The sequence below is a fragment of the Passer domesticus genome, chromosome 3, assembly GCF_036417665.1.
Source record: "Passer domesticus isolate bPasDom1 chromosome 3, bPasDom1.hap1, whole genome shotgun sequence".
Classification (NCBI taxonomy): Eukaryota; Metazoa; Chordata; class Aves; order Passeriformes; family Passeridae; genus Passer; species Passer domesticus.
Window position 1 is genome coordinate 60,419,697 of NC_087476.1, and position 25,449 is coordinate 60,445,145.

The following is a 25,449-nucleotide window of genomic DNA, read 5'->3' on the forward strand; positions in this document are numbered from 1 at the left end:
TTCTTCCCTTTCATTTTCAGACCTCTTGAATTACATGTTGTCTTTCTTTTCTTGTTCTTCTCTGAGAACTTTATTGCTTCAGCTTCCACATAACCTCTTCCTCTCTGATGGACACCATTCCCCATCACAGTCATATTTTTCTCCAAATAAAAAAAGCTCAAAATACAATGTTCCCAGAGGCATTTATAAACAACAGCATCTGCTAAAACAGAGAAGGCTTGTAGAATAAAAAAGCATGAAACTTGATCAGATTTTTTAGTAGGAGTTTTTCCACAAATTCAACATTAAAATGTTTAATGGGAACAAATGTCCACATTCCAAGTAGTTCCAAAACAACATTCAAAGGAAGATAATAGGAGACCAAAGCTTCCTGCTCAGAAGACCCACCAGGCCAGTACTAGGGAATTCATGTCTGTACAAGATAAGGCAGCTCCAGCCCTGCTCCAGTGAATAAGGACCTGTTCAGAATGCAAGAGTTCCTGCAGAAGAGGATGAGACCCAGTATGAGATGCTGGGAAGCACTGCCAACACCATGACTTGTTGGGTGCTTCCCTGGCACTTCTCCAGCCCTGAGTGGGCAGGAGAAGTAGCACAGCATGATTGGTCCCTCTCCCGTTGTCCCACCTCCCTGGGTTTCACTCAGCTTCATCTGTATGCCTATGAATACAAATGCTCACCAGTTCCACCCTCCAAACCTCACCTGGGCATAACTTCAGAGGAGTAGGTGACAGAGGCCTACAGAGGGCTGGGAGCACACTCATAATCCACCAGTGTGAACAACAAGAGCACACCACTACCCTGACTCTGACCTGGCCTCTCCCACCAGCCAGTGAGTCTGAGGCCATTTGTCTGAGCAGGCACCCTGCTCTTTATATCCTGCAGGTGGCTCACCCCAAAGAGAAAGGATACATCTTTCTAGAGTGCTTTGTACAAGAGCATCTCAAAGACCAGATGCTATTTCCAAAGACTGTAATCCTTTGCAATCTGTGTGTAGCATCCAGATTTTGTTACAAAAGATTTTGACTTCATCCCAATACAAAAGAAGTGGGGAGAAGTACATATTCTCTAAAACTTTGAAGATACATTTTCTTGGTCATATTTAGTAATGTGTTCCTGCATAAATACTATGGTGCATTTAAGCTCCAGTCTGGCTTCCTTCAAAGTCATCACCTTACTCCTGACAGCAGCTACATAAGATCACTGCACTGAAAGCTGTGCCAAGCATCAGTCTTACTTCGATACATGGCACATAAAATGCTACTAGCTTGGCAATAGAGAGAGATGACAACACTCATTCTGTCTCTCAGTCACAGGATATCTCCATACTCACAAAGATGACAAAAGATGAGCACATATAAAAGGTCCTTGAATAGAACAAAAGTAAGATTATTATTTACTTCAGCCTAAAAGACCGTGTGTATAAAAACACTTTTTCCTCTTAAAAAAGCATTGAGTTTGCAGCTGTCACAGTGAAAGTTTTATACGATGAGCTCTAGTGTTGCTCTGCAGGAAGGGCTTGCTTTATCCACCATCTTGGAAGTGATGTGGGGTGTGATGGACAGTGCAGCCACAAAGAGCACTGTAATAAGGGAACATGGAAAGAAAAGGACCCTGAGATAAGTACAGTGAAGGGGCACATGTTGACATATTCCTTTGGTTTAACAATAAGTGTTTTACTGTTCTCAACAGTGTTCATGTCCCAAACATTAGCAATCTCCCAAGAAATAACACAGAACTTATGCAGTACTTACACAGCACACTGACTTAGGAGAGAAAATGTATTAGCTTTAGATGACAGGCCTTCAGTGGATGGTGGATTTTCCAGCTCCAGCCCCAGATTTCAGTGGTCTACAAGGATGGCTCTGGAGAGAACCTTCCAGTCTTGTCGTCCTGCTTCTTTTCCCTGCAGAGTCCTCCATTTCAGGAAGATCCTCTTCGGGAAGCATTCGCAGCATGCTTGTTTCCAATTTATTAATTAGAACTAAATAACTGGGCAAAAGTGTAATATGCATATGAGCAAACACAATTAGAATAAAGTGTGGAAGTAGCAAATTCATCTAATGATCAGGCTGATTAAATTACTTCAGATAAACCAACATTTCCTTATAAGCACTGTGCAATGGTTTAGGAAGGCTACAGTCTCGTTTAGCTCTCAGCCTGGAAAATAACAGGGCTTTCATCAACTCTCAGTGCCAAGTGACATATTTAAGTTCCAGCCAAATAGCTGGTACAGGGAGTGTCAATTGCTCCCAGGCTGAAACTAGTGTTGAGACTGCAGCTCTGCTGCCAGCTCCAAGAGTTTGTGCAGATTATTGGTTATCTAACACCAGCCAGCCCTTTCTCTCACTGCCCTCTCCCCCTCAAAACTTCTAACAATGCATTACAGTGGATTACATTGGAGATATTTCAATATTTCAACATGACACAGCTTCTTAAATCTAATATTCAGAAGATAAATTCAATGAAATAACATGATCTATCATGATTCATCTGTAGCTAGTTGTAGCAAAAATCCTTCTTTACTCACTGTGCTCTGGAGGGTTTTGCCCCACACGTGTGGCAGCCAGAAGCTTGCATTTTAAAAATGCAAGAATATTGAAGTAGAAGTGTTCTTTAACTTACAAAGATCAGAAAATAAACATGCAAAAGTAGACAAAATCTGAGAGAAAGGTTAAGCCAGAAGAAAAAATGCAATATTTTTACTTAAAAGGCACATTTTGGGAGCTCACTTTTTTTCCTGCAGAAATGCCTGTCTCACAACAGAAATAGCCATGGGATATTTGTTTTGTGTTTGTCGTCTTTGGACATTAATCTGTTTTTAGATTAGTGACACTTTGTCACTATCTAAATCCTTCCCCTACTGAAGCTGGGGTTTCAGCTGCTGTGCAAGGTGCAGTTTCTGGAAGCATAAAACACACAGAAAAGTGGACATGGCCATGCATTAGAGAGCAGAATCCAATGCTATCCTCCACATACTCTTGAGGACTGTGCTTTAGTTGCACTAAACTCTCCAATAGCTAAAAGATGAGTTTCTATGAAAGAATTAATGATATCCCATTTAACATGAACTTAGGAATCCAGAAGACAGTTACAGAATCTTGGCAAATCACACTAGATTAACGTATTTGAATTGGTGCCTAAAATGTTCAGATCAATGTCTTGGGTTTTTGGTCGACAGCTTTTTCCCCTTCAAACTGACAGAGGTTACAGTACATGCAGTTCATCATTTCAAGGCATAAGAATTAGGCTTTGACTAATTGGAAGATTTGCCTGTTATTTAAATGAAACTTGTTTGCAGTTTCATCATCCATGTGGAATCCAGAAAGGCATCAGACTATCCCATCAATTTAGTTAGCAAAGAATAAATGAATAAATAGGCTGACAATTTTCTCCCCTGGGACTTACACTGTCACTACATTGTTTCTCCATTATTAATTACCTATGTAAAAATAATTCACTGTACAGCAGTATATACTCTATGCTGTAAATGACTGGATCAGGTGCCTTCCTGCTTGTCTTTCTCTGTGCATTCAATTCTCTGGGTGTCAGCAAGTGATGCTCGACAGTGCATGCACTGAGGGAAGAAAGGGAAAATCAAGTTGCAGACATCAAAGGGTTACAGCCTACGTTTTTTGGATGTGTACAGTAATAGGGTTAGTTCTTTTCTATTTTGTATGAAAGACTCATTTACAGCTGCTGCTCTGCTTCAGAGGTTTGGATTCAGACTGTCTTGCAAGCATTTTGCGTGCAAGGCTGAGTGTAATATGTTAGCAGATGTCACTGACAGGTCAAGGAGTCCTTCAAATGCTGGAAGCCCACAGATCCCCTAATGAAAAGGGGCAGAAGAGAAGCCAAACACATTTCTTTGAGTCAGACTTTTTTTCAAATATTTTATAAGCGTTTGCTTTGCATTTAAAAAAATCTTGACACAATTTAGTGGAGTAAAACCTTATGGATTTGTTTATTTTCAGTAAGCCACTGCAGATTTCTTTCACTTAACCAGTAGGAGAAAGAGGGAAGGAAAAAGGCTGATGGGGGAATTCAGGATTTTCTTGTTATTAAACTCATATTTTCACCCACCCTTTACCTGTGTGCCAGAGGAGCAGGTAAATTCACCTGCATCCATTGCAAAATCAGGTCTATCCCAAATAAATCCTTTTCTAATGTATCGTCCAAGTAATTTTTTTGGGTCATTCAAATAATGCCACTTTTCATTTGTGTCTTACAGACTTTGTAATGTGCTTTTTATCTCTTCTGCTGCAGTATTATTAATCCTTTCAAACTTGCAAAAACTAAGTCAAAGCAGAAATTCAGTCTTCTCAGTCCTCCATCCCAAAGGGCTCTCATAATTTCAGTTCCAGTCCTGTGTAATTTCAAAGCCACTTCACTGACTCTTCCAGGCAACAATTCCTTCACAGCCAAAATTTTCAAAAGGGTTCAGACATCCAGTCTCTCCGAAAATGCTACCAATAAGCCAGGAGAAACACTTTGAGTATTCTCACGAGGATGAGATAGGTTATTTTTTCTTATAGCCCTCTCCTGTATTCTGTAGAAGAATGGTGCTGTCTTTAAAGCACTCTTCAGACAAAGATGCGGCTTTGGGGAACATAGCAGTAAAAATTTGTGTTCCCATTGGGCTTTTTGTATAGCAGAGTGCACTTTTCAGCATCTTGTATATTATCTGCTCCCTGCATAAAGGAATTCTAAACTAAATTCCTTGCGGGACCTCCCTCCACATAATGCAAAACTTTAATTTGTGCCCTCTGCTTCTTGCATTTGACACAGATTCAAACTGTCTTGCATCAACCATTCTTCCTATTCCCTCAAGATCTTCATGGAGCAAAATTATCTCACCTCTCAGTCTTCTCTTTCAATAAAAGAGAAAGAAAGTACAGCCCTAATTCCTTTGGTATATTTGGGACAACTAGTTTGCCCCCATTCCTGCATTATTCTGTTTGCTCTTGCTATATCTTTGTCTATCACCATAATAATTCTTTAATCTCAGTTGATCAGAAATTAGGATGATAGTACAGGTATGGTCTGTGCAGTACTAAAGAGGGGTAATTTCTAGAAACTTAAACCCACTATGTAATATTTGCAAAGATGTCTGTAAATTTCTGCACACTTGTGCACCAGTTATAATCTTTCAAATTTCTTTTGCTAGCCATGAACTAAATTTTCCTGAACTGCATTTCTGCATAGTATGATATTTTAGAGTCTGGTCCTCTGTTCTGTCCAGCTCCTCATTACTTTAATTTTATCTAGGTCATTCATCTTCCCAATCACACATGTAGTTTCTTTGTAGTGGCAGCGCTCTGTATTTCTGCATTATCTGCAAATATTTTGCTTTACAGTATTCTCATCTTCCTTAGGCTTCAGATAAATAGTATGAATAAGAGTAACAGTCCAGTTCTTGTCCATGTAATTCTCTACTCCTCCATTCAGGTCACACCAAAGCAGTAGGATCTCTCTGCAGTCTATATTGAGGCCACCCCTTAATCCATTCAAGCACATCACCCCTGTGCCATGCTGCTGACCTCACACATTAGCCTTTTTGCATTTGTTGCTGTTGCATTTTGCTGTTGCAAAAGCATAATGAAGCCTGCATAAATTATATCTCCGGCTGCCTCTTGGCAGTTCTTTGCAGTCTTGCCTCAAAATAAAAATTATATCAGCTGGTTAAGACAGGATCATCTCCTTGTTAATCCATATGCATCCCAATTGATCAAATAATATCTCAGTAAGGAACCCTGGATCCTGCCTCTGATGAGTTTTAATAGCATTTTTTCCACCAGTGCCAGCCATATTGTCATCTGCTTCTTTCTGTCATCTCTGACACAGGCAAGAAATGGCTCAGCACTAAGCAATCTGTGGTACTTGAATACCTATTCTCAAAACAACACAGCATGAGGATTTCAGAAATATTCAGAACAATGGCTTGACGATAAGAGATCCAGGGTACACATTACATGAATACCACTTTTCAAAATGACACAGCAGGAGGATTTCAGAAACACTTAGCTCCTCCTGCTTCTTGAGGATCAGTACAACATACCCTGTTGATAGAGCAAATCAGGCAAGAGGAGCTTCATGTAAAGGAACCCTGATTTTTTGACAGGTCTTTTTTGCACATGCACACCTCAGAAACTTCAAGCCTCCTGGAACAATTTGCCACTCATAATTCCCTATTCATAAAACCCTATAAGAAACCTTTCAAAGTTTGCTACTTCTTCTCCATGCTGAGAGCATGATCTCAAAGCACCTCTTATATGAGGATACTTTGAAATGGTGAGGGTTGTGGTACACATTGATACATAGTACATTAAATGTTCTATAAAATGCAAAAAAAAGGTAAATCCACAAACGTCCCATTTCCATTCTGGAGGAAAACTGTGATGACAAACAAAAGCTGTGGTGGTAATGCTGCTTGGCTTGTGATGCTGCTCATGTACTGCACTGGCAGCCTGTCCCAGGGAGCCCCCACAGTCCCAGGCAGAGCAGAGTTTGTCACGAGTTGTGGCACGGCTCATGCAGGCATGGGCTGGTTTCTGCTGCACCCTTCTGCCCTGGCTGCATAGGAAACTTGTGCACACTTCCAAATACACAGGGCTGCCATCTGCAGTGGTGAGGGATGATGAGTCACTGCCCATCCTGATATCCATCTTGGAGCAGTAAATTCCACCTCTGAGTTTAGCCTGTTTTCTTTGACCCCTGGGAAGAGGAGTTTGAGCAGTCTGAAAAACACAAAAAGGCTTTGGCTTATTGGAAAAGACATGAGTGACAGGGAGTTTCTACTGTTAGTTGTGATGTCCACATTCTCTTTACATGACCAGTGTTTCCCTCCAGCTGGGAACTGGTCCTCCAGTCTGTTGAAAAAGTGTGTGGTTTGCAGTAGCTTATAGTGAACATGCTTCAAGAGTGTTTCATACTGAACACAATACTGCTTTGATTGGCCTGCTTTTGCTTTACATCTTCTCTTCTTTTGCTGTACTGATCTCCAGGAGAGAGGAGTGTCAAAAAAAGGGGAAAAAAAGAGCGCTTTGAGAAGGGTGATTTCTCCAAGCTAAATCCATTCAGGATGAGCCCCTACACAACACGGTCTGATTAAAACTCCCTTAAGAGTATTGTGTGAAGTGACTAATTCAGAGAGTTTCACAATGTTTACGAAGCTGGGGTCCCATATCTGAAACATACCCCTACTTTTATCTATCACAGGGGCTTTTTGGCTCTGACTATTGCTTTCTCTGTGTAGGCTTTATATTTTCCTAGCACTAATGGCAGCAATGTCTGCACAGTTGTATTTAAAGTTGTATCAAAGATATCCAATAATGAGAGCACACTTACAGGGAATTTCAAAGTCGTCTCTAAAATATAATTTGGGGCTGAAACTCAGCAAGCAGAATCTCATCCCAGAAGCGAATTCTTTTGTAACATTAAGGGGATTGGGGGTGAGGGGGAGAGGGAAGAGAGAAAATTGCTGTGAAGGTGAACAAAAAAGTGCTTTGTGGGGAAGTGAACAGACTACCTTCAAAGAGCTTAGAATCCCAAATATTGAAGCGAATATGTGTGTAGACTTAAATCTGACAGACAATTTTCTCTTTGAAAGTCAGTTCCTGCTTAAGTTCACATTGAGTGTCAAGTGTTTGCCCTTCAAATGAAGCCGAGCACTTATTTTCGAAGGCCTGCTCTTCACCACAAGCACTAACTCTGCTCATAATTAGTTAATTGTGTGCAAACTCCATCTATTAAATAAGCCCATAAGTGGGCTCTGAGCAGAAAGTCATATTCCGTTTTCTCACTTCCTACTCTTTTGGAGAGCCCCTGCATGAGGCTGGAGTATCTAATTTATTTAGGAGTTCTGATCAAGAAGCTCATGCTGGACCAGTGTGGACAACTAAGAAATGCGAATCCCTTATCACTAACAGTTCTGATGGGGATAAAATAAGAGGCATTGCAATTCTTCTCCCTAGACTCCTTTTGAAGTTGCAAAGAGAGATTCATGATCCCGTACCTGTGTGCACCAAAATAGGACCCTAACAAAACCACTGTAATTACTGTGGTCCTTTCTCTTACTTTTGAAAACACGGTTTGTCTGAGAAAAACAAACTGAAGAGCACAAACCAGAATAACAATAAGTAGAAATGGAAATGTGAAAAAGGAGTACCCAGCAAAGCCACATCAGGACAAAATTAACAGATTGCTATGGAGGACTTTTATACGTGCCGGATTGACTGGCAAAAGAAGATGCAGAAAGGCTTGATCAGGTAACAACAGCAGCAGATGGCCAAATGGTGTTGGGCAAGAAGTCGACAAGACTACATTTCCCACATGGAGCAGGGTGTGGCATCAGGCCCTCAGCAGGAAGTACTCTGGTCCTTGGGAGGCAGGCAGCGGTGCCCAGCAGGGTCCAGAGCAGGAGCACAGGAGCAGCCTGTTGACCATGCTGACCAAGAGCAGCACTTGCTGAAGTTTAGCAGGGCAATGATTTCTCCCTGCAAGTGCCAGACATATTGCTACAGCTGGTCCACACACAGAGGCAAATCAGGGAAGAAGTTGGTTTCCCAAAGAGGACCATTTTGCCTTGGCCCAAATAAAAATAAAAATGAGCCATCAGATGGCTTTCCCATCTATATTGCAAAACAGAGAACAAACTCTTGGTTAGGACCACGCCAACCATCTCCAATGCACTTCCATGCACTTTCAGTTCAGGATTAGAGCCAGGTGCCACTGCTGTGACGGATGGCAGCACCTATGACTCCTGGCAGAGATTGCTCTGCAAGAGGATGGACCAGGCAGCAAGTAAGCCCTGCCCCTTCCCCACGGGGCTGCACTCCCTGACAGCTGCCAAGACCCTTTCCGCACACAGGGAATTAAGTTTCACAGACGCCTGTGAGTTCAGTATTGCATCTATTCTGAGAAATTGATTATATCCAGGCCAAGGAGAGCAAGGGAAAAACATGCCTGGAGATCTGCCCAAGGTCACATCATTAATCTATTGGAGAGCTTGAAAGGGAGGAGAGATAGATCTGCTGGCACCTACTCCTTTGATTAATAACCAAACCGACATGTCCCCTGTTACGCCTGGTGTAAATCCAAGTTAATTAAACCAACTTTGGGTGTGAACATTATTAAATCAGTTGAAACCTGGCTAATATCAGATTAACTTGCACCTGCTGATGCAGAGCCACCAGTCAAACTGCCATAACCTGTTTTGAAACAAAAATGCATGAATCTCCACAGTGGTCCCACCACCCCATCTGGTTTGGTGTTGAATGACACCTCTGCAGACCAGTGCTTTGGCAGTCCTGGGAAAAGCTGTGCATGGCACAAGGAAGGTAAGAAAGAAAAGCCAGGCTCTGCCTAGTGATATGGAGCTAATACAAGGGGATGTAACTGGCAGCCCTAAATTTTCAGTTGAAAGAATTATCTCTGCAAAATATATAATATTGTAGCTGTAATTGTTAGGAATTGGGATTATCTATTCAAACAGTTGAGTAGCCTGGGGAAGTAAGAAGTGGAGGGTGACACAGAGTCTCTAATTAAACCAGCTGACCTAGTTGGGAAAAACAAACTATGGCTCTCATCAGCCCTTCTTTGCATCCAAAATGAAAGCCATAGACTTTGAGCTAAGAGCAGACTAGAAACAATTGCTCTGAGTGTTCAACCTTCCACTAAACAACTCAGCAGAGTCGTGATTTGCATGTCATAAAGAGTGTGTAAATACAGGTACCTGAATCTCAATGTACCTCCGTGTTTGCTTTGTTTTATATTGCCCAAAACAGCAAAAATAAATGCAACAAAGCCCCTTCTTATTCATTTCAAACATTGCCATGTCATGGCAGTTTCTCAGTTTTGACCATCACCACTTAGCTTTTGGGTCAATGTTTCCTGGCTATGCTGATATGCCTTGTGGCTTAATTACAAAGGAAGCAGTGACTGCTTTAAAGAGAAGTTCATTTGCAGAATTCAGTAGTGAAAGGAGCCTGGCTTATAGAAGCACTTGAAAGGAAACACCAGGTGCCAAGTGCTTTGGTCTAGAGGCTCTATTTACTTGGCTTTGGGCAAAACATAGAAGGAAAGCCAAAAGTCACATCACTGCTCAGCATCATTCTTTGCTCACTCCTTTACACTGAAGGTCCTTGTGGGTGGAAATTAGGTTCCCATCAGAGATAGGTATTGCCTGAAGCAAAAAAGTCTGGTCTTGCCATCAGAAGTTCATTACCATACAAAATGTCTCTGTAAGTGAGAATTGTGTCAGTTGTGGATGCTGTGCTCCATTGTCTTCAGTGCTGCTGTGCACAGGCAGAACAGTTCACCCACCCTTGCTCCAGGATAATTCATGCTCAGCTCATTGCAGTGATGTGGAGAGAAAGACCAGAGAGAAAGGGGTTGTGTAGGAAGAAAGTGCTAAAACTTTATGCAAATTATACTTTACAAGCATGAAAAACAACTAGATGGAAGCAAAAATCAAGATAAATAGGGGGAGGAGAATGGTTAATTACCTTGCACTTTGCAAGGACTGTGTTAGCCTCAGATAGGCTCTCCTCAGTGTGGGATAGATAATTCCCAACAATATCACCACAGTGCTCTCAGAAAGATAACGCTGAAAAGGGAAACCAATTTTAAGGAAAACAATGTTATTTAAAAAGACAGAGATTTCACTGTACGGTCATTTTGAAGTGGGCAAATTAACAATTAAAAAGACTCTCATGTGCCATAATCTCTGATTGTTTTATTTTAATAGCTATCTCAGTAGAGAAGATTCTCTTCAGTAACTAGAGATCTCATTTCTGTTAATTTTGTGCAACTCTAAAGGAGTCACTGATGTTCATTTGTAACTTGCCACACACCCCCTCCCCTATCATTGCTTCTTCTAAGACTATGTCTCTTGAAAGCACACTGATTATTGGTGGAGTTTCTCTACTTGCTTTAAGCTTTTGCAGTCCAAACTATAACTGCTGACCAGTTAGAAAGTGGCCAGGAGAATGCACAACAAATATGACATCAGAAAACTATCCCCTTTTCCCAACTGTACTCCACACCACCTCACCATCTGGAAGCATCAAGAAAGACAAAAAATGCTTGCACAAATCTGCATCCAGACATCAGCTCTCAGGAGGACAAATTTCAGCTTCTCTGACTCTCCAGTACAGCATTATCTGAGGACCTTGATGCATTTTAGTAAAAAATTATTGATGTGGTTACATACTGCTTAAGCTTAAAAGAGCTGAGAGATGAAGTCAGACCTTTACAGGTGTTAGCTGCTTCAGAAGAAGCATAGGAGTATAGACCTAAGTGTTTACTCATGAAATCTGGGGTGGAATCAGAAATTGAACATGTCTTGCCAGAAAAGCACATTAACAGGTTAAACATTAAAACATCCATCTTTTGTAACGGTGATATCAAGTCCCAAAAACCTTCTCCCATGAGAGTGTTACAGTAGCAGAGAGATATTGGGAACAAGCCTTTGCTTTGTAGCAAAAGTGGCCCATCTAAAAAATATATGTATTTCTGGAGAGCTAAAAGAAGGAGGAACCCCACAGCCTCCTAAAATAAATACAGAAAAATACAGATAGAAATGCACAGACAGAATAGAATATTGTTCATTTATGAACCTGACCACTAGTGACAGAGCCAACACAGAATCTGTTTTGAAACCAGTGGAAACGGGAAAGGTGGGTATGAGCCACATTCTGTTCAGAAATGGTCACTGCACCTCTACAATGAGCTAAATACCTTAATCAATAAAGGGTTAAAAGAACAACTGAACCATGCAGCTTTCCAGGCTGGTTACATCTAACCCATACACACAATTTCGATTTCAGGGGAACCTTCGTTGCTTCTCACTTTGAAACCTGGCCTCACTGCTCTGGCTTCTGTTATGCAGAATGCTAATTATCCTGCAGAAATCATACTGCAAGGCTCTGGGTATGCCTGTGCTGTGACTTGGGGGCATGGGTTTCAGTGCTTTAAACATCATTAGGGCAAGTCAAAGTTTTATCTGAAACTTTATAATGTGAAAAATTACTGTCTCCCCAGAAATAAATTATTTCTTATACATTTTTCATTTTATAATTTTTTGGGGTTGTCAAGTAAAACAATTTTTCACTTTTCCAGTTTTGGGACTTCTCTATTCCTTTTTTCTCTCCACTTTTAATCCAAGGAGCAAGGAAAATGGGTAGATAAAACTAACATTTAAAAATACATAAGAGGTGGCAAGAAAAATAACTAATGAATACACAAAATCTACAACAAACCAGTTTAAATTTTCTTTGTACATCATTTTAAGAAGCTGACTTTTTTAAAAAAAATATTTCTATTATACACAATACCTCTTTTTCAGCATCTCTCATCATAGTATGTGTTCTCCAGACTACAAAAGCATTAAACCAGTGTTTCACTACAAAGCCTGTAACTGAGGACAGTTTCCTAGCAAACCCATTGAAGAGACAGTTTCCTAGCAATCCCATTGAAAGAACTTTTTTTCTCCATTCTGATGAAAAGGATGGAATCCATATGTCCATTGAAAATGTATATATCCTTATGAGCTCAAGCAAAATAAATCTATGCATGTTTGCTCTTTTTTTACCCTTTCATAATTTATTCTCAGAGAATTAGGAACAGCAGAAGAAATAAAGTATAAAAAGCAGCTAAGGATCACAAAACATTTTACAGAAATGGATCAGAATAATTTTATCCCCTTCTGCAAATGAAGCACAGACAAGAAAAGCAGTGCACTGCAGTCAGTGACTGTCCATGTGTCTTAATTTGCTGTCCATTAAACCTCATCCACAGACAGCATTCAGGACTGGGTGGAAGACGCACCCCTTGGCAATCTCCCAACTAGGCCAGTAATAAAATCAAGTTATATGTCCTGGGAAATTGCTTCTACTGGAAGAAGCCTTTCCAAGTTGGAAGAAACAGAAATACGATTGGGATTTTCATCCCAAATGAGAACAGCAAACAAATCTGACATTGTACCAGTCTTGGGTGTTGTTCTCCTGGCCCTTGGAGCACAGGACAAGTCTCAGTGTCCATCTACCAAAACCTCAGTGCTTTAGTCAGATCCCCAAATAAGAAGGGACAGAGTTTTGCCCAAGACCTAGAAATCTGGCTGGCCTACAGTCCAAATTTCTTTTTTCTGAGAGACTTTGGTGTGCTAATTCATACCTTGCAGCTCCCATTCTACACCAAAAAGCTGCGGACAATAATCATTCTCCTGTTAATGAGAAATAGTTTGCAATTTCCCCAGAATGAGCCCAGCAGGACAGCCAGGTATTATTAGCACCACGTGGCAGGCTAACTTTATGTGCCTGCAAGTCCAAGAACAAGCAGTGATGCCAACACACTACCATTTTTCTAAAATGCGTGGCTCTGCAACTCTAGTGAGCTCCCCTGCCTAGAGGGAAATAACTTTGGGAAAAAAAAGTGTTCTGGCAAACAGGGGAGCATGCCCCAATTCATCACATCCTAGTAGCTAAGACACTTCCTGATATCCAGACTATTTAATTTGTCTTCAGAAACCCAAACTCATTGCGTTACAGAATCACCTCTTCACAGGGGACATACAAATTACCCTCAAAGGGAGAAGTCAGACTTGATGATCAGGTCATACAAAGGTTTTGAAGCACTTTTTCTATCTCATTCAGAAATCCAGATACAACAGCCAGCTCTCAAGGACATTGCTTGGCTTTGAGATATACCCTGAAGAGCTACAGTAGGTCCAGAAATCAATGACTAACTTGAACCACATCATAAACACACTGTAGGCTTTTTTCACCTGTGGCAACTATATTGAGGATAATTTCACATTGCTTAAGTGCTTCAGAACAATCATGTGTGAGAGGATGCAATAATGTGAGAATTGTTTACACAAAACCACAGAGCCCATTTCAGCATGGTAGGATACGTAGCAGGTTTTGCTCTTTGCTGATGAGTAATGCTGCAAGGCAAGCTATGCTTGCTCCTATTGCTATATTGTGTATGTGTACGTCAAGTAAACAGCACTGGTGGGAGTGATGGGTGGTTTCAAGAATGTGTAGCAATCTCCCGCTTGCACTGGGCAGGAGACTGTTTTGGGTCATTCAGAAGAGGGGAGGAAAATGGGACACAGTGAAGAGCAGAGCAAGACTACACCTTTCCCTGGTGTTTCCACCTTTCAAGTTTAACAGGGGTTTCCCCTCTCTTCCCACACAGGGGGACCCTGGAAACCAAAGGTACAGCAGGCCACTTCAAGATATGGCCCATGGAAAATTTCAGCCCCCTTGGAAAAGCCAGCAGGATCTGATTAACTGAGTGAGAAAGGTGAAAGTGCGTGTGACACCTGTGTTAACCTTGCTCTTGTATTTATATCGCCTACATTCACCTATCAGCAGGAAATCTCTTTTGCTGCTGTACAAAAGAAATTTCACTCTGCTTTGTGGTTTGTACAGCTTATAGTATGATGATCTTCCCTCAAACAATGGCAAAAACTCTCCTAAACTGTATTGCTGTGTAGGATTCAAGGAATGCTGTGATGTAGGGATATGTATGTCTGCAAGACCTGATAGGAAGAGATATATATTCTTACAGTTGTAGGATTTATAAGGCACAATTTGAGAAGGATCTGTTTCTATCCGTTTTTACCAGTCAGCATCCTAAACACTTAGAAAGTAAAAGCTGAACAGGATTCCAGTAAGGCTTACAGCCCACTCACGGAATAGGTTTGCCAAGGATAGAATTTCAAATTTGACTTTAAAAATCCTACTAGTTTCTTTTTTGTAAAGAGATTTGTCTCCACTCTTAGCTCTAGGTCAAAGGTTTTGTTTGAAAGTTTGAAATTAAAGAGAGAATAACTAGATGAGGTGATGAAATTCATTGAATCACTCATTCAAAATGTTTCTGTGCTGAAAAGCTGCATCCCACCATTCCTCAATGCAGCACTGCACACTAACTTGACAGTATATGGTGCACACAGCAGTCCCTTATTGCTCAATTTCATTTCCCTACGGTGTCTGGATAGCAAGCAATAGCCAGGAGATGCCATCCCCCTTAACTTAGTATAAGTAGCAAAGCAAATTCCCCTCCCTTTATGTCTTGTTTTTGAGGCAAACTCCATGAACTCCAATCAAACTAACTGTTCACAAGACACTTTGATCCCCAGCATGCACTCCCAACACATGCTGAATAATGCCAGATTTTGTTCCCATAAACAAATCCCAACAAGTGCCACTGTACTGTCTCCAGTCTTGTCTGGCAGTAGTCAGCCCAGGCAGGATCTGAGAGAGTCGTTTCACTTCACACACAGCTCTCAGTGAATGCCACCATCTGCTTTTAGGTGGTTAAACAACATCTACAGTGGGTCTGAAAATATCCATCAAATCCTGCAGCTTCTGATATGGGATAATTTCAGCTTTCTGCTACACCAGCCTTGGCCAACTGTGTTAGACTTGCTCTAGACTTCCACCAGTGGGAAAGGGAAAATGTCTGATCTATGGTGGTTTTCTTCAGAAGGGCTCAGAGCCAACGATCCTTCTGCACTCCAGGCCCCATGCACATACCCTCATCCCCTAAATTGCACTGACAGTGTAAGGGAGCACATGGTGACCTGGGCCCTTCAGTCTACCCAAGTCTGCAAAAAAATGCAAAGAGCAAGGTGGGGCAGGGAATATTTTTAACCTACATCAGCTTCCTTTCCAAATTTCAGCCTATAGCCTGAAAACTCCATCCAGCCCATGGAGCAACTGACACAGAGCAGCAAAGACATCCAAAGTATTAGCTCCTGCTATATCCAAAAATACAATACTGATGACAGTTGGTTATCATACACAAGAGCAAGGGATGATACAGACATGGTAACTCTGACATCATTCTCCAGTATTACTGAAGGGTGAATTATGAAAAAGGTGCCTGGGCATCATTATTCTCCAGATGAAGAAATCACATAATATGTCCAAAACTAGGCAACTGCAGCAATCTTCAGACTTTTCAGATCAGATTGGTGTTCTAAATACACTTATTTTCTAACTTTTTGCTGCAGACAGGTGACAATAATTGCATGATCATAGTTACAGCCCAGATGTCATTGTTTATGGTACTTTTCAGCAGACACAAGGTTTACTTAAAGGCATCCCCAGAATGCTGCAGAAGCATTTACCTCAGAAGAGCTGCAGAAATTAGGACTGCTTTCTTTGCAGGAATTTAGAGGGTATAAATATCCACAGGCAACAGGTATTTATTTCTATGCCTGCAGGTAAAAACAAGTGGTAATAGTAATTGCAAAGCAATACATTTCTAATTGCAATAGATCATACCCTTCAAGGCTAGACTTCAAGATTAGTTTCTGAGTCCTGAAGCATACTAAACAGTTCTAGCAAGATGCAGTATGCTTTCAGCAACATAAAAGAGGGAAGTATACAATACCTGGTTAGAAACACACACACATGAAAATGAGTTTAACACTTCCACATACCAGCTAGAGAAGCTTGCTCAGATAAAATCCATGTGAAGAAAAATGTTTCATTTGTTTTAAATGTTGCTGACTGCATAGTATTGCCCACTGTACCTCCTTTTCATCACCAGACACGGGACAGAACTGACACAATGGTGCACAGAGCAGCAGCCACAGCACAGGACTTGTCACCACACACAGACTTGGCTGACAGCTGTACAACAGCCAGAGCCCGCAGCCAGCAAGAGCTCAGATCAGACTGCAAGTGCTCACATGTTGAGCCAGGGCCACTTGTGCTCTCCACAGACCACTCCCAGAAAAAACATAGACCAGAAGCATAATTATTAACCTGTACAATCTTTGTGTTTTTGTAAAGATTATGAAATAAGCAGTTCTTTTTTGAAAACCCCAGGAGAAAGACTTCTTAAGAATCTATTTATTTTTTCAGTTTTATCCTACAACTGCATGCCTTATGTACCTTACTGGGACTTTCACCAGGGCTATCATTTGAGATTCTTATTTAAGTACTTCTCAGAATTAAGAAAAAACAAAATCCTCCTTCTCTTGTGTTTACATCGTCCCAATTTGTCCCTCATACGAGTGCTTATTAAGCCAGCTTAGCTGAAATACTTTTGTCCACTTTTGGTTTTTTGCTGCCATCCTTCAAACTTTTTTCTGAAGAACCCGTTGTCTAGAAAACTGGGATCTTCTAGCAGCAATTAACTATGAGAAAACCATGACTCATATCCAAAATACTTTATTTTGAAGTATTTATAGGCCTAATACCACATTACCTCCTTGCATTCTCTAACATCTGACTGTGCCTCACATGGTGAGAAAGTCCTGAGGTACTGGGCATTTTTCAAGAGAATCAATGGTGAATCACAGCAACTTTAGGCAGAGCCAGAATACAGCTTAGCTGACAGGAGAAAATGAAAATCAACTGACCTGTAACTCCTAGGAAGCACTGACAGATGTGAACTCAGGGGAGAAGGAGGGAAAGACAGTAACAGAGACTAAACTGTTTCTACTGCCCTAGTGGCTGCTGCCTTTGCCCTCTCCTGGCCTCTCCCTGGAGCCCCGTGTTCCACCCTCATGCTGATGGCTCACACTCTCTTGTTGCACACCATTGCAGCCCCTTGCTGTCTTCTCTGGCTCCAGTGCAACAACTCTGCAAAAGAGCTTGTACCAAGGTGTACATGTGCACACACATGTATGTCTGACACACCTTCCCACCTTGGATGCCTCTAACAGGAGGCCAATCCCTGCTAAGCCATCCTGGTCCCTTACAACTACATGAACAGGGCAGAGTATCTCCACAAAAATGTTTCCACATTCAAGCATACACTTAAAGAAAACACAGTTTTCTATGGAAGGTACACACCCACTGCAAATAATAAAGGGGTACTTCAGCAAAAATCCATTTTTCTGTTGCATGGCAGATTTTCACTCAGACCTACACAGATCTTATTGACAAACCTCAGAGCAGGCTTTCCCTAATGCCTTCAGGTTTTATCTGTTTACTCTCTGGAGTCAGAGTGTCACTGCACCCTCACATCAAGCATATTGCTCTTCTCTAGACCTGGCCCAGCTGTGTGCTCTGGCCAATGTGCATGTAGGGCTTTTCTGCATCTTCCAGACTTCCCAGGGGAACTTTGATGGGGAATTAAGTGTTCTTCAGCTTAGTGGTGGCATCCAAAGATATGAAGAGGGAAAAAAAAGGAGGAAAAGAAGACACCAAAATCTTCAGCATGTTGGGTTGGCCCAAGGCAAACAGAAGCCTCCCTTTTGTTGCAGTATTTCACAGTTCCCTTCTGGACAAAATGTCCAGTACATGGGTGTACAAATATGTCACGCAATCATTGAGCAACTGGCTCACCAGTCTGGCACAAAGGGTTGTAATGAATGGGGTGACATCAGACTGGTGACTTATCTCCAGTGGGGTTCCACAAGGCTCCACTCTCAGCCCTGTGCTCTTCAACATCTTCACAAACAACTTGCACACAGGACTGGAAGGGATGCTGAGTAAGTTTGCAGATGATACAAAACTGGGAGGAGCTCTTGAGTCCCTCGAGGGCAGGGAGGCCCTGCAGAGAGACCTCAACAAATTGAGGGCTGGACAATCACCAATCAGATGAAGTTCAACAAGGGAAAATGACAGATTCTGCATCTAGGTAGGATAACCCTGGTTGTGTGCACAGCCTGGGGAATGAGGGGATGGAGAGCAGCACTGCAGAAAGGGACCTGGTTGTCCTGGTTGATTGCAAGCTGAATATGAGTCAGCAGTGCCCTGGCAGCCAGGAGAGTCAAGCCTGTCCTGGGGGACATCAGGCACAGCATGGCCAGCTGGGCAAGGGAGGGGATTTTCCACTCTGCTCTGAGCTGGAGTGGGCTCACCTCCAGTGCTGGGGGCAGTTCTGGGTGCCACAATATAAATGAGAGGGGTATAAAACTATTAAAGAGTGTCCAAAGGAGGGCCAAGAAGATGGTGGAAGGGCCTTTAACAGAAGCCATATGACGAGTGGCTGAGGTCATTTGGCCTGTTCAGCCTGGAGGAGACTGAGGGGAGGCTTCACTGCAGTCTACAGCTTCCTCCAGAGGGCAAGAGGAAGGATGGGCACTGATGTCTCATGACCAGTGACAGGACCCAAGGGAATGGCCTTAAGCTGTACCAGGGCAGGTTTAGGTTGGATATTAGAAAAAGGTTTTTCAGACACAGAGTGCTTGGGCATTGGAACAGTGACCACTTCCCTGGACACTCCCCAGGGAAGTGGTCACAACACCAATCCTGGTAGGGTTCAAGAAACATTTGGACAATGCTCTCAGACACATGGTGTGACACTTGGGGATGGTCCTGTGCATGGCCAGGAGCTGTATGTTCCTTGTGGGTCCTTTCTAATTCAGCATATTGTCTGGTTCCTTCAGGAATTACCTCCACAACAAGTGGCAGCAGATCCCATCTTGGGCAGTATCCATTATCACCATGGGGCAGACAGGTACTCCCTCCTTCTTCTCCTCTACATCCACTTAAGTAGTGGACATTACTTTTTTCTCACTCACCATGGTAATTTGCAGATATTAAATTATACTCAGAAGTGCCTATAAAATACAAACAAAGCCCAATAAGAAACAGCTCAGAAAATTTATCTTTAAAAAAAAAAAAAAAAAGGAAAGGAAACAAACTATTATAAAGGCAATGGAATTAAAACAATGTCTTTTCCCAGGTTCATGCTGAGCTCTAGGTGCATGCAACATTTCATGCAAATCAGATGTAATTTACTGTGTGATTTGTTTCTTCAATAAAAAAGTGAGAATATGGAGAACAATAATTTTCCCACATTTTAGCTACACATTTCTCCATAAATAGAGTAACTATTATAATGACTTCTCACGTGAGCTTGCAGAGTGATTGCCCTGTGTGAAACACAGGCAGATCATTTCTTTATTGTGCTCAGGGTGCCTCGGAGTTCAGTCGTAAGGGCATGTGTGTATGTGCACAAATACACAAGCACATATATACTGGAGATAGCACTATAAACAAGTATCTGTGCAGCACATGGTGTGTGCTGTACGATCTGTGTCCGTGTTTGTGTGCGTGTGCGTATCAACCACTTTGTTCCCATTGCTCCTCTTGTCCAGAACCACCATATTCCCTCACATAATGTGGCACTGAACCAGCTCCTGGTGACAAACATAGGACTACAGCTACCACGGACTCCCCAAAAGTAAATGAGAGAGATTTCATCAGTTGCTATGTGGGCACAAAGGAGTTGTCACATACAAAATTCATCTGTAATTAGCAATATATGTGGCAAGTAAATATAATGGTGCCAACGTAACATGCAGTGCTGTTGCTAACCAAAGTCATTGCAAGGCATAATTAATTTCCCATTCCTCCTAATATATCACAACATGAGAGGCAACAAATGGTCAGCATGTTGAGTCCTTCAGTTGAAAAAGGCCTGTTATCAGTCACTCCTTGGGGTATAAAAGAGGTATTGCAGACATGGTGTTGTCATAATGTCACTTCCAAGGTGAAAAGCAAAGTGTTAATTTTATTCTCAAAAGCATTTTATTCAAATTACTGTTTTTCATTTTAAAAAAATTGGGAAAAGTTAAATTGGGACTTGGGATAAGGCAATTTTTGGGGAGAAACACTTGTGTGAATGTTTCCTAGAAGAAACCTTACCCACAATGTTGGAAAAACAGGTACAAAACAGAACAAGATGCAAGGTTCTGAAACGCAGAAATTATTCCATTTTTAAAATGGACCTGTAAGTTTAGACACACACTCACATATATACAAGGTGTATGACTGACAATGAATTTTTATAATAGGCCTGCATGGAATATAGAAGTGAGAAAAATAGGTGGATATATTACAGTGAGCTTTTGATATTATTATATATTAAAGTATTTTATTACAAATACTTCTGTGGCACTTACTTAGAAAACCCAGGTTGGGTGTAAGGTTTGGAAGGGGGAAGTTATTTTGGTAAAGTAGAGCAGCTATTTTCCCAGCTGAATAGTAATGGGAGAATAATAAATTCTTGATTGCATTTTCTTGCTTTTTTGACATTGTGTTTTAGATTTGTCATTTGTATATATTAATACATAATCAGCTTTGTAATAAATTCTGTTTGTGAAACCATTTCCTGATGGTCTTGATAGATTTGTACATGGAAACAGAAAGGCAGGCATCAATGAGACAGGCTTATTCAAGATGTAAAAATGAGAAACTTAATCAAAAATGCTGGGTTTATATGTAAGTTTAGCAAAAAAACAGGATGAATTTCAAGTTAAACAAGGGACATGAAACATAAAGCTCCCAACTAACATTTGCTCTGAACCCAGTATTTCAATTTAATAAAAAAGAGAACACGCTCAGGCAATGAAGAAATACTGGTAATGACATTTTCCGTCTGGGAGAAGGAGGATAATGTCAAAGAGTCACTGTTGTGCCAGGTCTGCTAAAACCTGATGCATCCTGCTCACAGGTATGAGGCACAAGAAGGAGTGCTTGTGTTTTTTCAATGATAAGCGTGACTTTTCCCCCCCTTCACTCATCATAGTGCCAACAAGTAATGCAAGTTTGCCCCCTTGCCCAAGGACGTCCACTCTGGCTAAAATATTAATGATTTCAGACTTGCAGACATCTGGTCTTCTCCACATCTCACGAAATTGTATTTCTTGATTGGAATTGTGAGAAACCCCATTCAGATAAAGTTAAGGCTTCAAGCCAAGGCTTAAGAAAGTGATGTCTGCAAGAAGTCCAAAAAAAGTAGCTTCAAATAGACATGTAACTTTTAATTGACTAAAGTAAAAGTGAATCTCATCCTAAATTCTTAGTCCCTCATTAGGAGTAATCATGCAGCCCCTGGATACCTATTAAGGTGCTATGAGGTCCTTGAAACCTGGCACCTTGGCCTCTCCCCCCGGGAGCTCATGGCTCTGTGGTTCTCAAGGATGAGAAACCTGTCTGCCACTCACCTGCACCAAGCAGGTCAGCACTCCTCCCCTGCTTCCTTATTCTCCTAAAGTGTTTTGAGATCAAAAGCAGAGGAAGGGATACCCCTCTGGTTTGAGTCTGGGGCAAATGCACACAGCATGAGCCATTTTCCCCTTTGCAGCATTTCTCTGCCAACCTGCTTGGCGTGATACCTCTCTGAGCAGGGCAAGCCTTTCGCTGCCAGGAAAGCTGAGTCAGCTTTTCTATCATTCACACATTTTGCAAACAGATGAAGATTTTCTTCACTGTCTTTTCCTTTTGAAATTTTTCACAAAATCATTTTATATATGCAGTGGCTGTGAAAAGATTTTGTTGCATTTGTTAAAGATTTGGAATTCCAGCTCTCGCAATGGCATATCCTGCACATCGCATTTGCCTAGCTTGATTGGAGTAGTATGACTGTGAATTGTATTATCCTTGACAAGGGCCAAGTCAGAATCTGTTTCCTGCCAATAATTGACAGTGTGAACTGGAAAGTCAGTACTTTGCTGGAACATTAATGCCAGCAAATTGGTTTTCAGGTGTATTGCTGGTTTTCAAACCCCCCCGGTAATGAGGAACATATTAAACATCTAGACTGATTTATAGGAAACGAACCCAGAACAGGTGCTGCTACCTCAGCCCAGGCTTATTTGCTAACAGAATGTGAATAGAAATGTTTTATACCAAACTTGAACATCATATGCGACAGGATACCTCAGTCCATCTCTCTCTACACAAATGGTTTTCCTTATGAAGCAATTTCTAGGTTTCAGGCTGAACTCTTTGTTTTCTGGAAAAAAAATCAATTTGAGGGCTCCAATAGCTAGTAGACACTTTTATGATAGCTACAATGCAAGTATGTATTCAGAGAGATTTTTCAACACTACTGGAGTAGCAGTAAACAACTTCTTCACTGCCTGATAATGCAGAGATGCTTACTTTCATAAAAATAAATCTTGAACAGGTTTCAGTACTCCTCTGAAATGAGAGGTTCAGGGACTGGGACAGGAAGACCTTGGAAGGGAATGATACTTTATTGATTTACTTAGGTAACTATTTTCTTGGCAGTACTTAGCATGGGTGCAAAACACCTATTATGTGCTGACTGTAATTTTTTATAGCCTTCATTTAAAATGATGAAGTGGTTATTCCATGCTTGGTAGGATTTTGTATGTTTTGCGAGACACAAGCCTGCTTTCCAAAGTCCACACAAGCCCTGTGAGCATTCAGCCACAGATTTTCTTCTGTCTTTCAGAATGTCTTGTGTTTGAGGTTTTATCTCTACACACCTCAAAAAGCACTTACCTCATTTGTTTGTCCACATGAAAAGATGCCTCCATGCCTCCATTCCACTCACTACATTTACAATTAGGAGTAATAATAAATCCTCTGTATTATAGTCAGTACAAAACAAATTCCTCCATTTTCCTTCACACAGTTGATACAGGCTCCATTTGTTCTTTTTACAAATCACAATAAATCACAAAGAAGGGATTTGGGAAGTGGTCTATTTGGAGCAGACATCAAAAAACTCCTCTTCACCTTCTTTTTTGTCAAGGAATTATCCAGAAGGAAAAACTAGCGTATATCCAGCGAGTAAAAAATGTCTTGGAAATCACCAGTTTTAATTTTGCACCTTGGCAGAAGGTCTGTCAAAACTTCTTTAAATAATTAGTCCTTGTGCCCCAAAAACCGGTGTCACTATACCACATAGACACCTTTCAGACAGGTATCCCTCTCTGTGCTGCTTCCCTGACTCCCCAAGGCTGGAAAGGAACAGGACCACCAAGGGAGTAAACTGTTAACCTGCTGTAAAGTTACCATCCTGACTGATCTACGTGATAAGCTGAATCCAGCCCCTGCAAGTCCTTTCCATTGGTACAAAAGGAGCATCATTTGTGCAAAAGGAGAACCATGAGTTGTCACCTGTTGGAGCTGAGGGCAATCTCAGATTGTGCCACAGGAGCAAGAGGAAACCAGGATGCATTTTTCATTTCCGAGGACTTTGAAATCTTCCCCCACCTGTATCAGAAGGATGCTGTTGTACAAGTGAAGTAAACAAATCCAAGGGATACAAAGATTCCCTCCCTTGTAAAAAAAGGCCCATCACCGCACCTCTGGGGTCTGTCTGAAGCCCAGGTTCAACATAAAAAGTTTGAAAGCATTCCTTATTGTCACCAGCTAAAGGAGTAAGACAGGTGTTCATCAGCACAAGGACATCATCTTTGTCTCCTAATCACTGTTGAGAGGGGTACCCAGAAGGTACTGGCTCTTCCAGGTAAGGGCTCTTTGTCTGGACCTCACCAAACTTCAGCTAAAGTCAGTCAGGACTGGGATCTTTTTGCACTGTCTGTCTGTCTTTGACCACCAATCCCACCATGAAGCTGAGAAAACTTTTGAAGAAACCTGCTGCATCTCCACTAAAGATTTTGAAGAGGTCATGGATTAGCTCTGAACGTCTTCACTGTTGGCTCTACGAATGAATACATTTTTCGTTTGCTTTCCTGAAAACAGAAAAAGGGGGAACAAATGAAGAAATCAACATATGGATTAAACATTTGGCTGAAAAATAGCATCAGGATTAAATTTTGCTCTCTGGTTTGCTCTATAGCTAACTGAAGTCCACTTATGGTGAGATCAGGGAAAATACAAGACACCTAATAGCAGGTCAGGTGAGATGTTACTCAATAAGCATTGTACATTGCAAGCCTCACACAGAAGGATGAAATACTTGATTAACTGATTCTGGCAACCTGGCACACTGCAAAAGAAAAATTAACATATATCCTACAAACCCCAGAAATAACAGTGTACTTAAACCAAATTTTTTTTTAAATCATAACTGTAAAAACTAATTTGAGAGTATAATCATTACGAACAAGATGACAGAATTATTAGCAAGCCAGCAAAAAGAGAATTAGTTGGTAGATACCATCATTACATACTCAGATGCTAGTAGTAGCTTCTTGAAATTACACCTGAATTCCACAGTGTTGAAGCTGGTGCTCCCGATAAATGTAAGTACTAATGCACATAGAGGTTTTCCTACCGACTCACTTCATACTTCTGTTGGCAGTCTGCCTTGCAAAAGTGCCCAGCTTTGGGCCACAGGGAGCTGCCTGGTGAGGCTGCCCCAAATCAGCCAGCTGTCCAGCCTTGCTCCCTGGGAACAAGGAAAACCCACAGAGACATATTTTGTGGTACTGCAGAGATAACAGACATATTTGCTTTTTTTGTCTAAAGCACAGATTTGGGGCTTTCATGTCCTCTGAACCCAGCTATGTGAAGCGTCTGAAACCTTTCTCTCCTGCTCATCTGTGAGAGGTGACAGAAAGCCAAAACCCTGCCATTCTCTGGGGTGATGGGACTCAGCATGACACCTCCAGACCTGGAAGTCATCTATTCCTCCTGCAGGGATTATCTGCCCTCATGTAGTTAACGAGTTAATACTAACCATATGGTTGATTACAGCAATTATTGCAAACACAATGTCTAATGAAGGCAAAAGTATGGTAAAATAATTAGACTT

At 41.4% G+C, this 25,449-nt stretch overlaps 1 long non-coding RNA gene across 2 annotated transcripts; it reads right to left on the minus strand.

The window, feature by feature from the left end:
* Positions 1-670: 670 nt before the first annotated feature.
* Positions 671-24,417, minus strand: LOC135296714 (uncharacterized). Of its 2 annotated transcripts, none has more exons than XR_010358735.1 (3): positions 23,226-24,417; positions 19,362-19,528; positions 671-1,989 (listed from the first exon to the last, which is right to left on the minus strand). It is a non-coding gene; the product is annotated as an uncharacterized LOC135296714 (long non-coding RNA). The 2 variants fall into 2 exon arrangements; XR_010358736.1 differs by lacking the exon at positions 671-1,989 and adding an exon at positions 3,991-6,734.
* Positions 24,418-25,449: the final 1,032 nt, after the last annotated feature.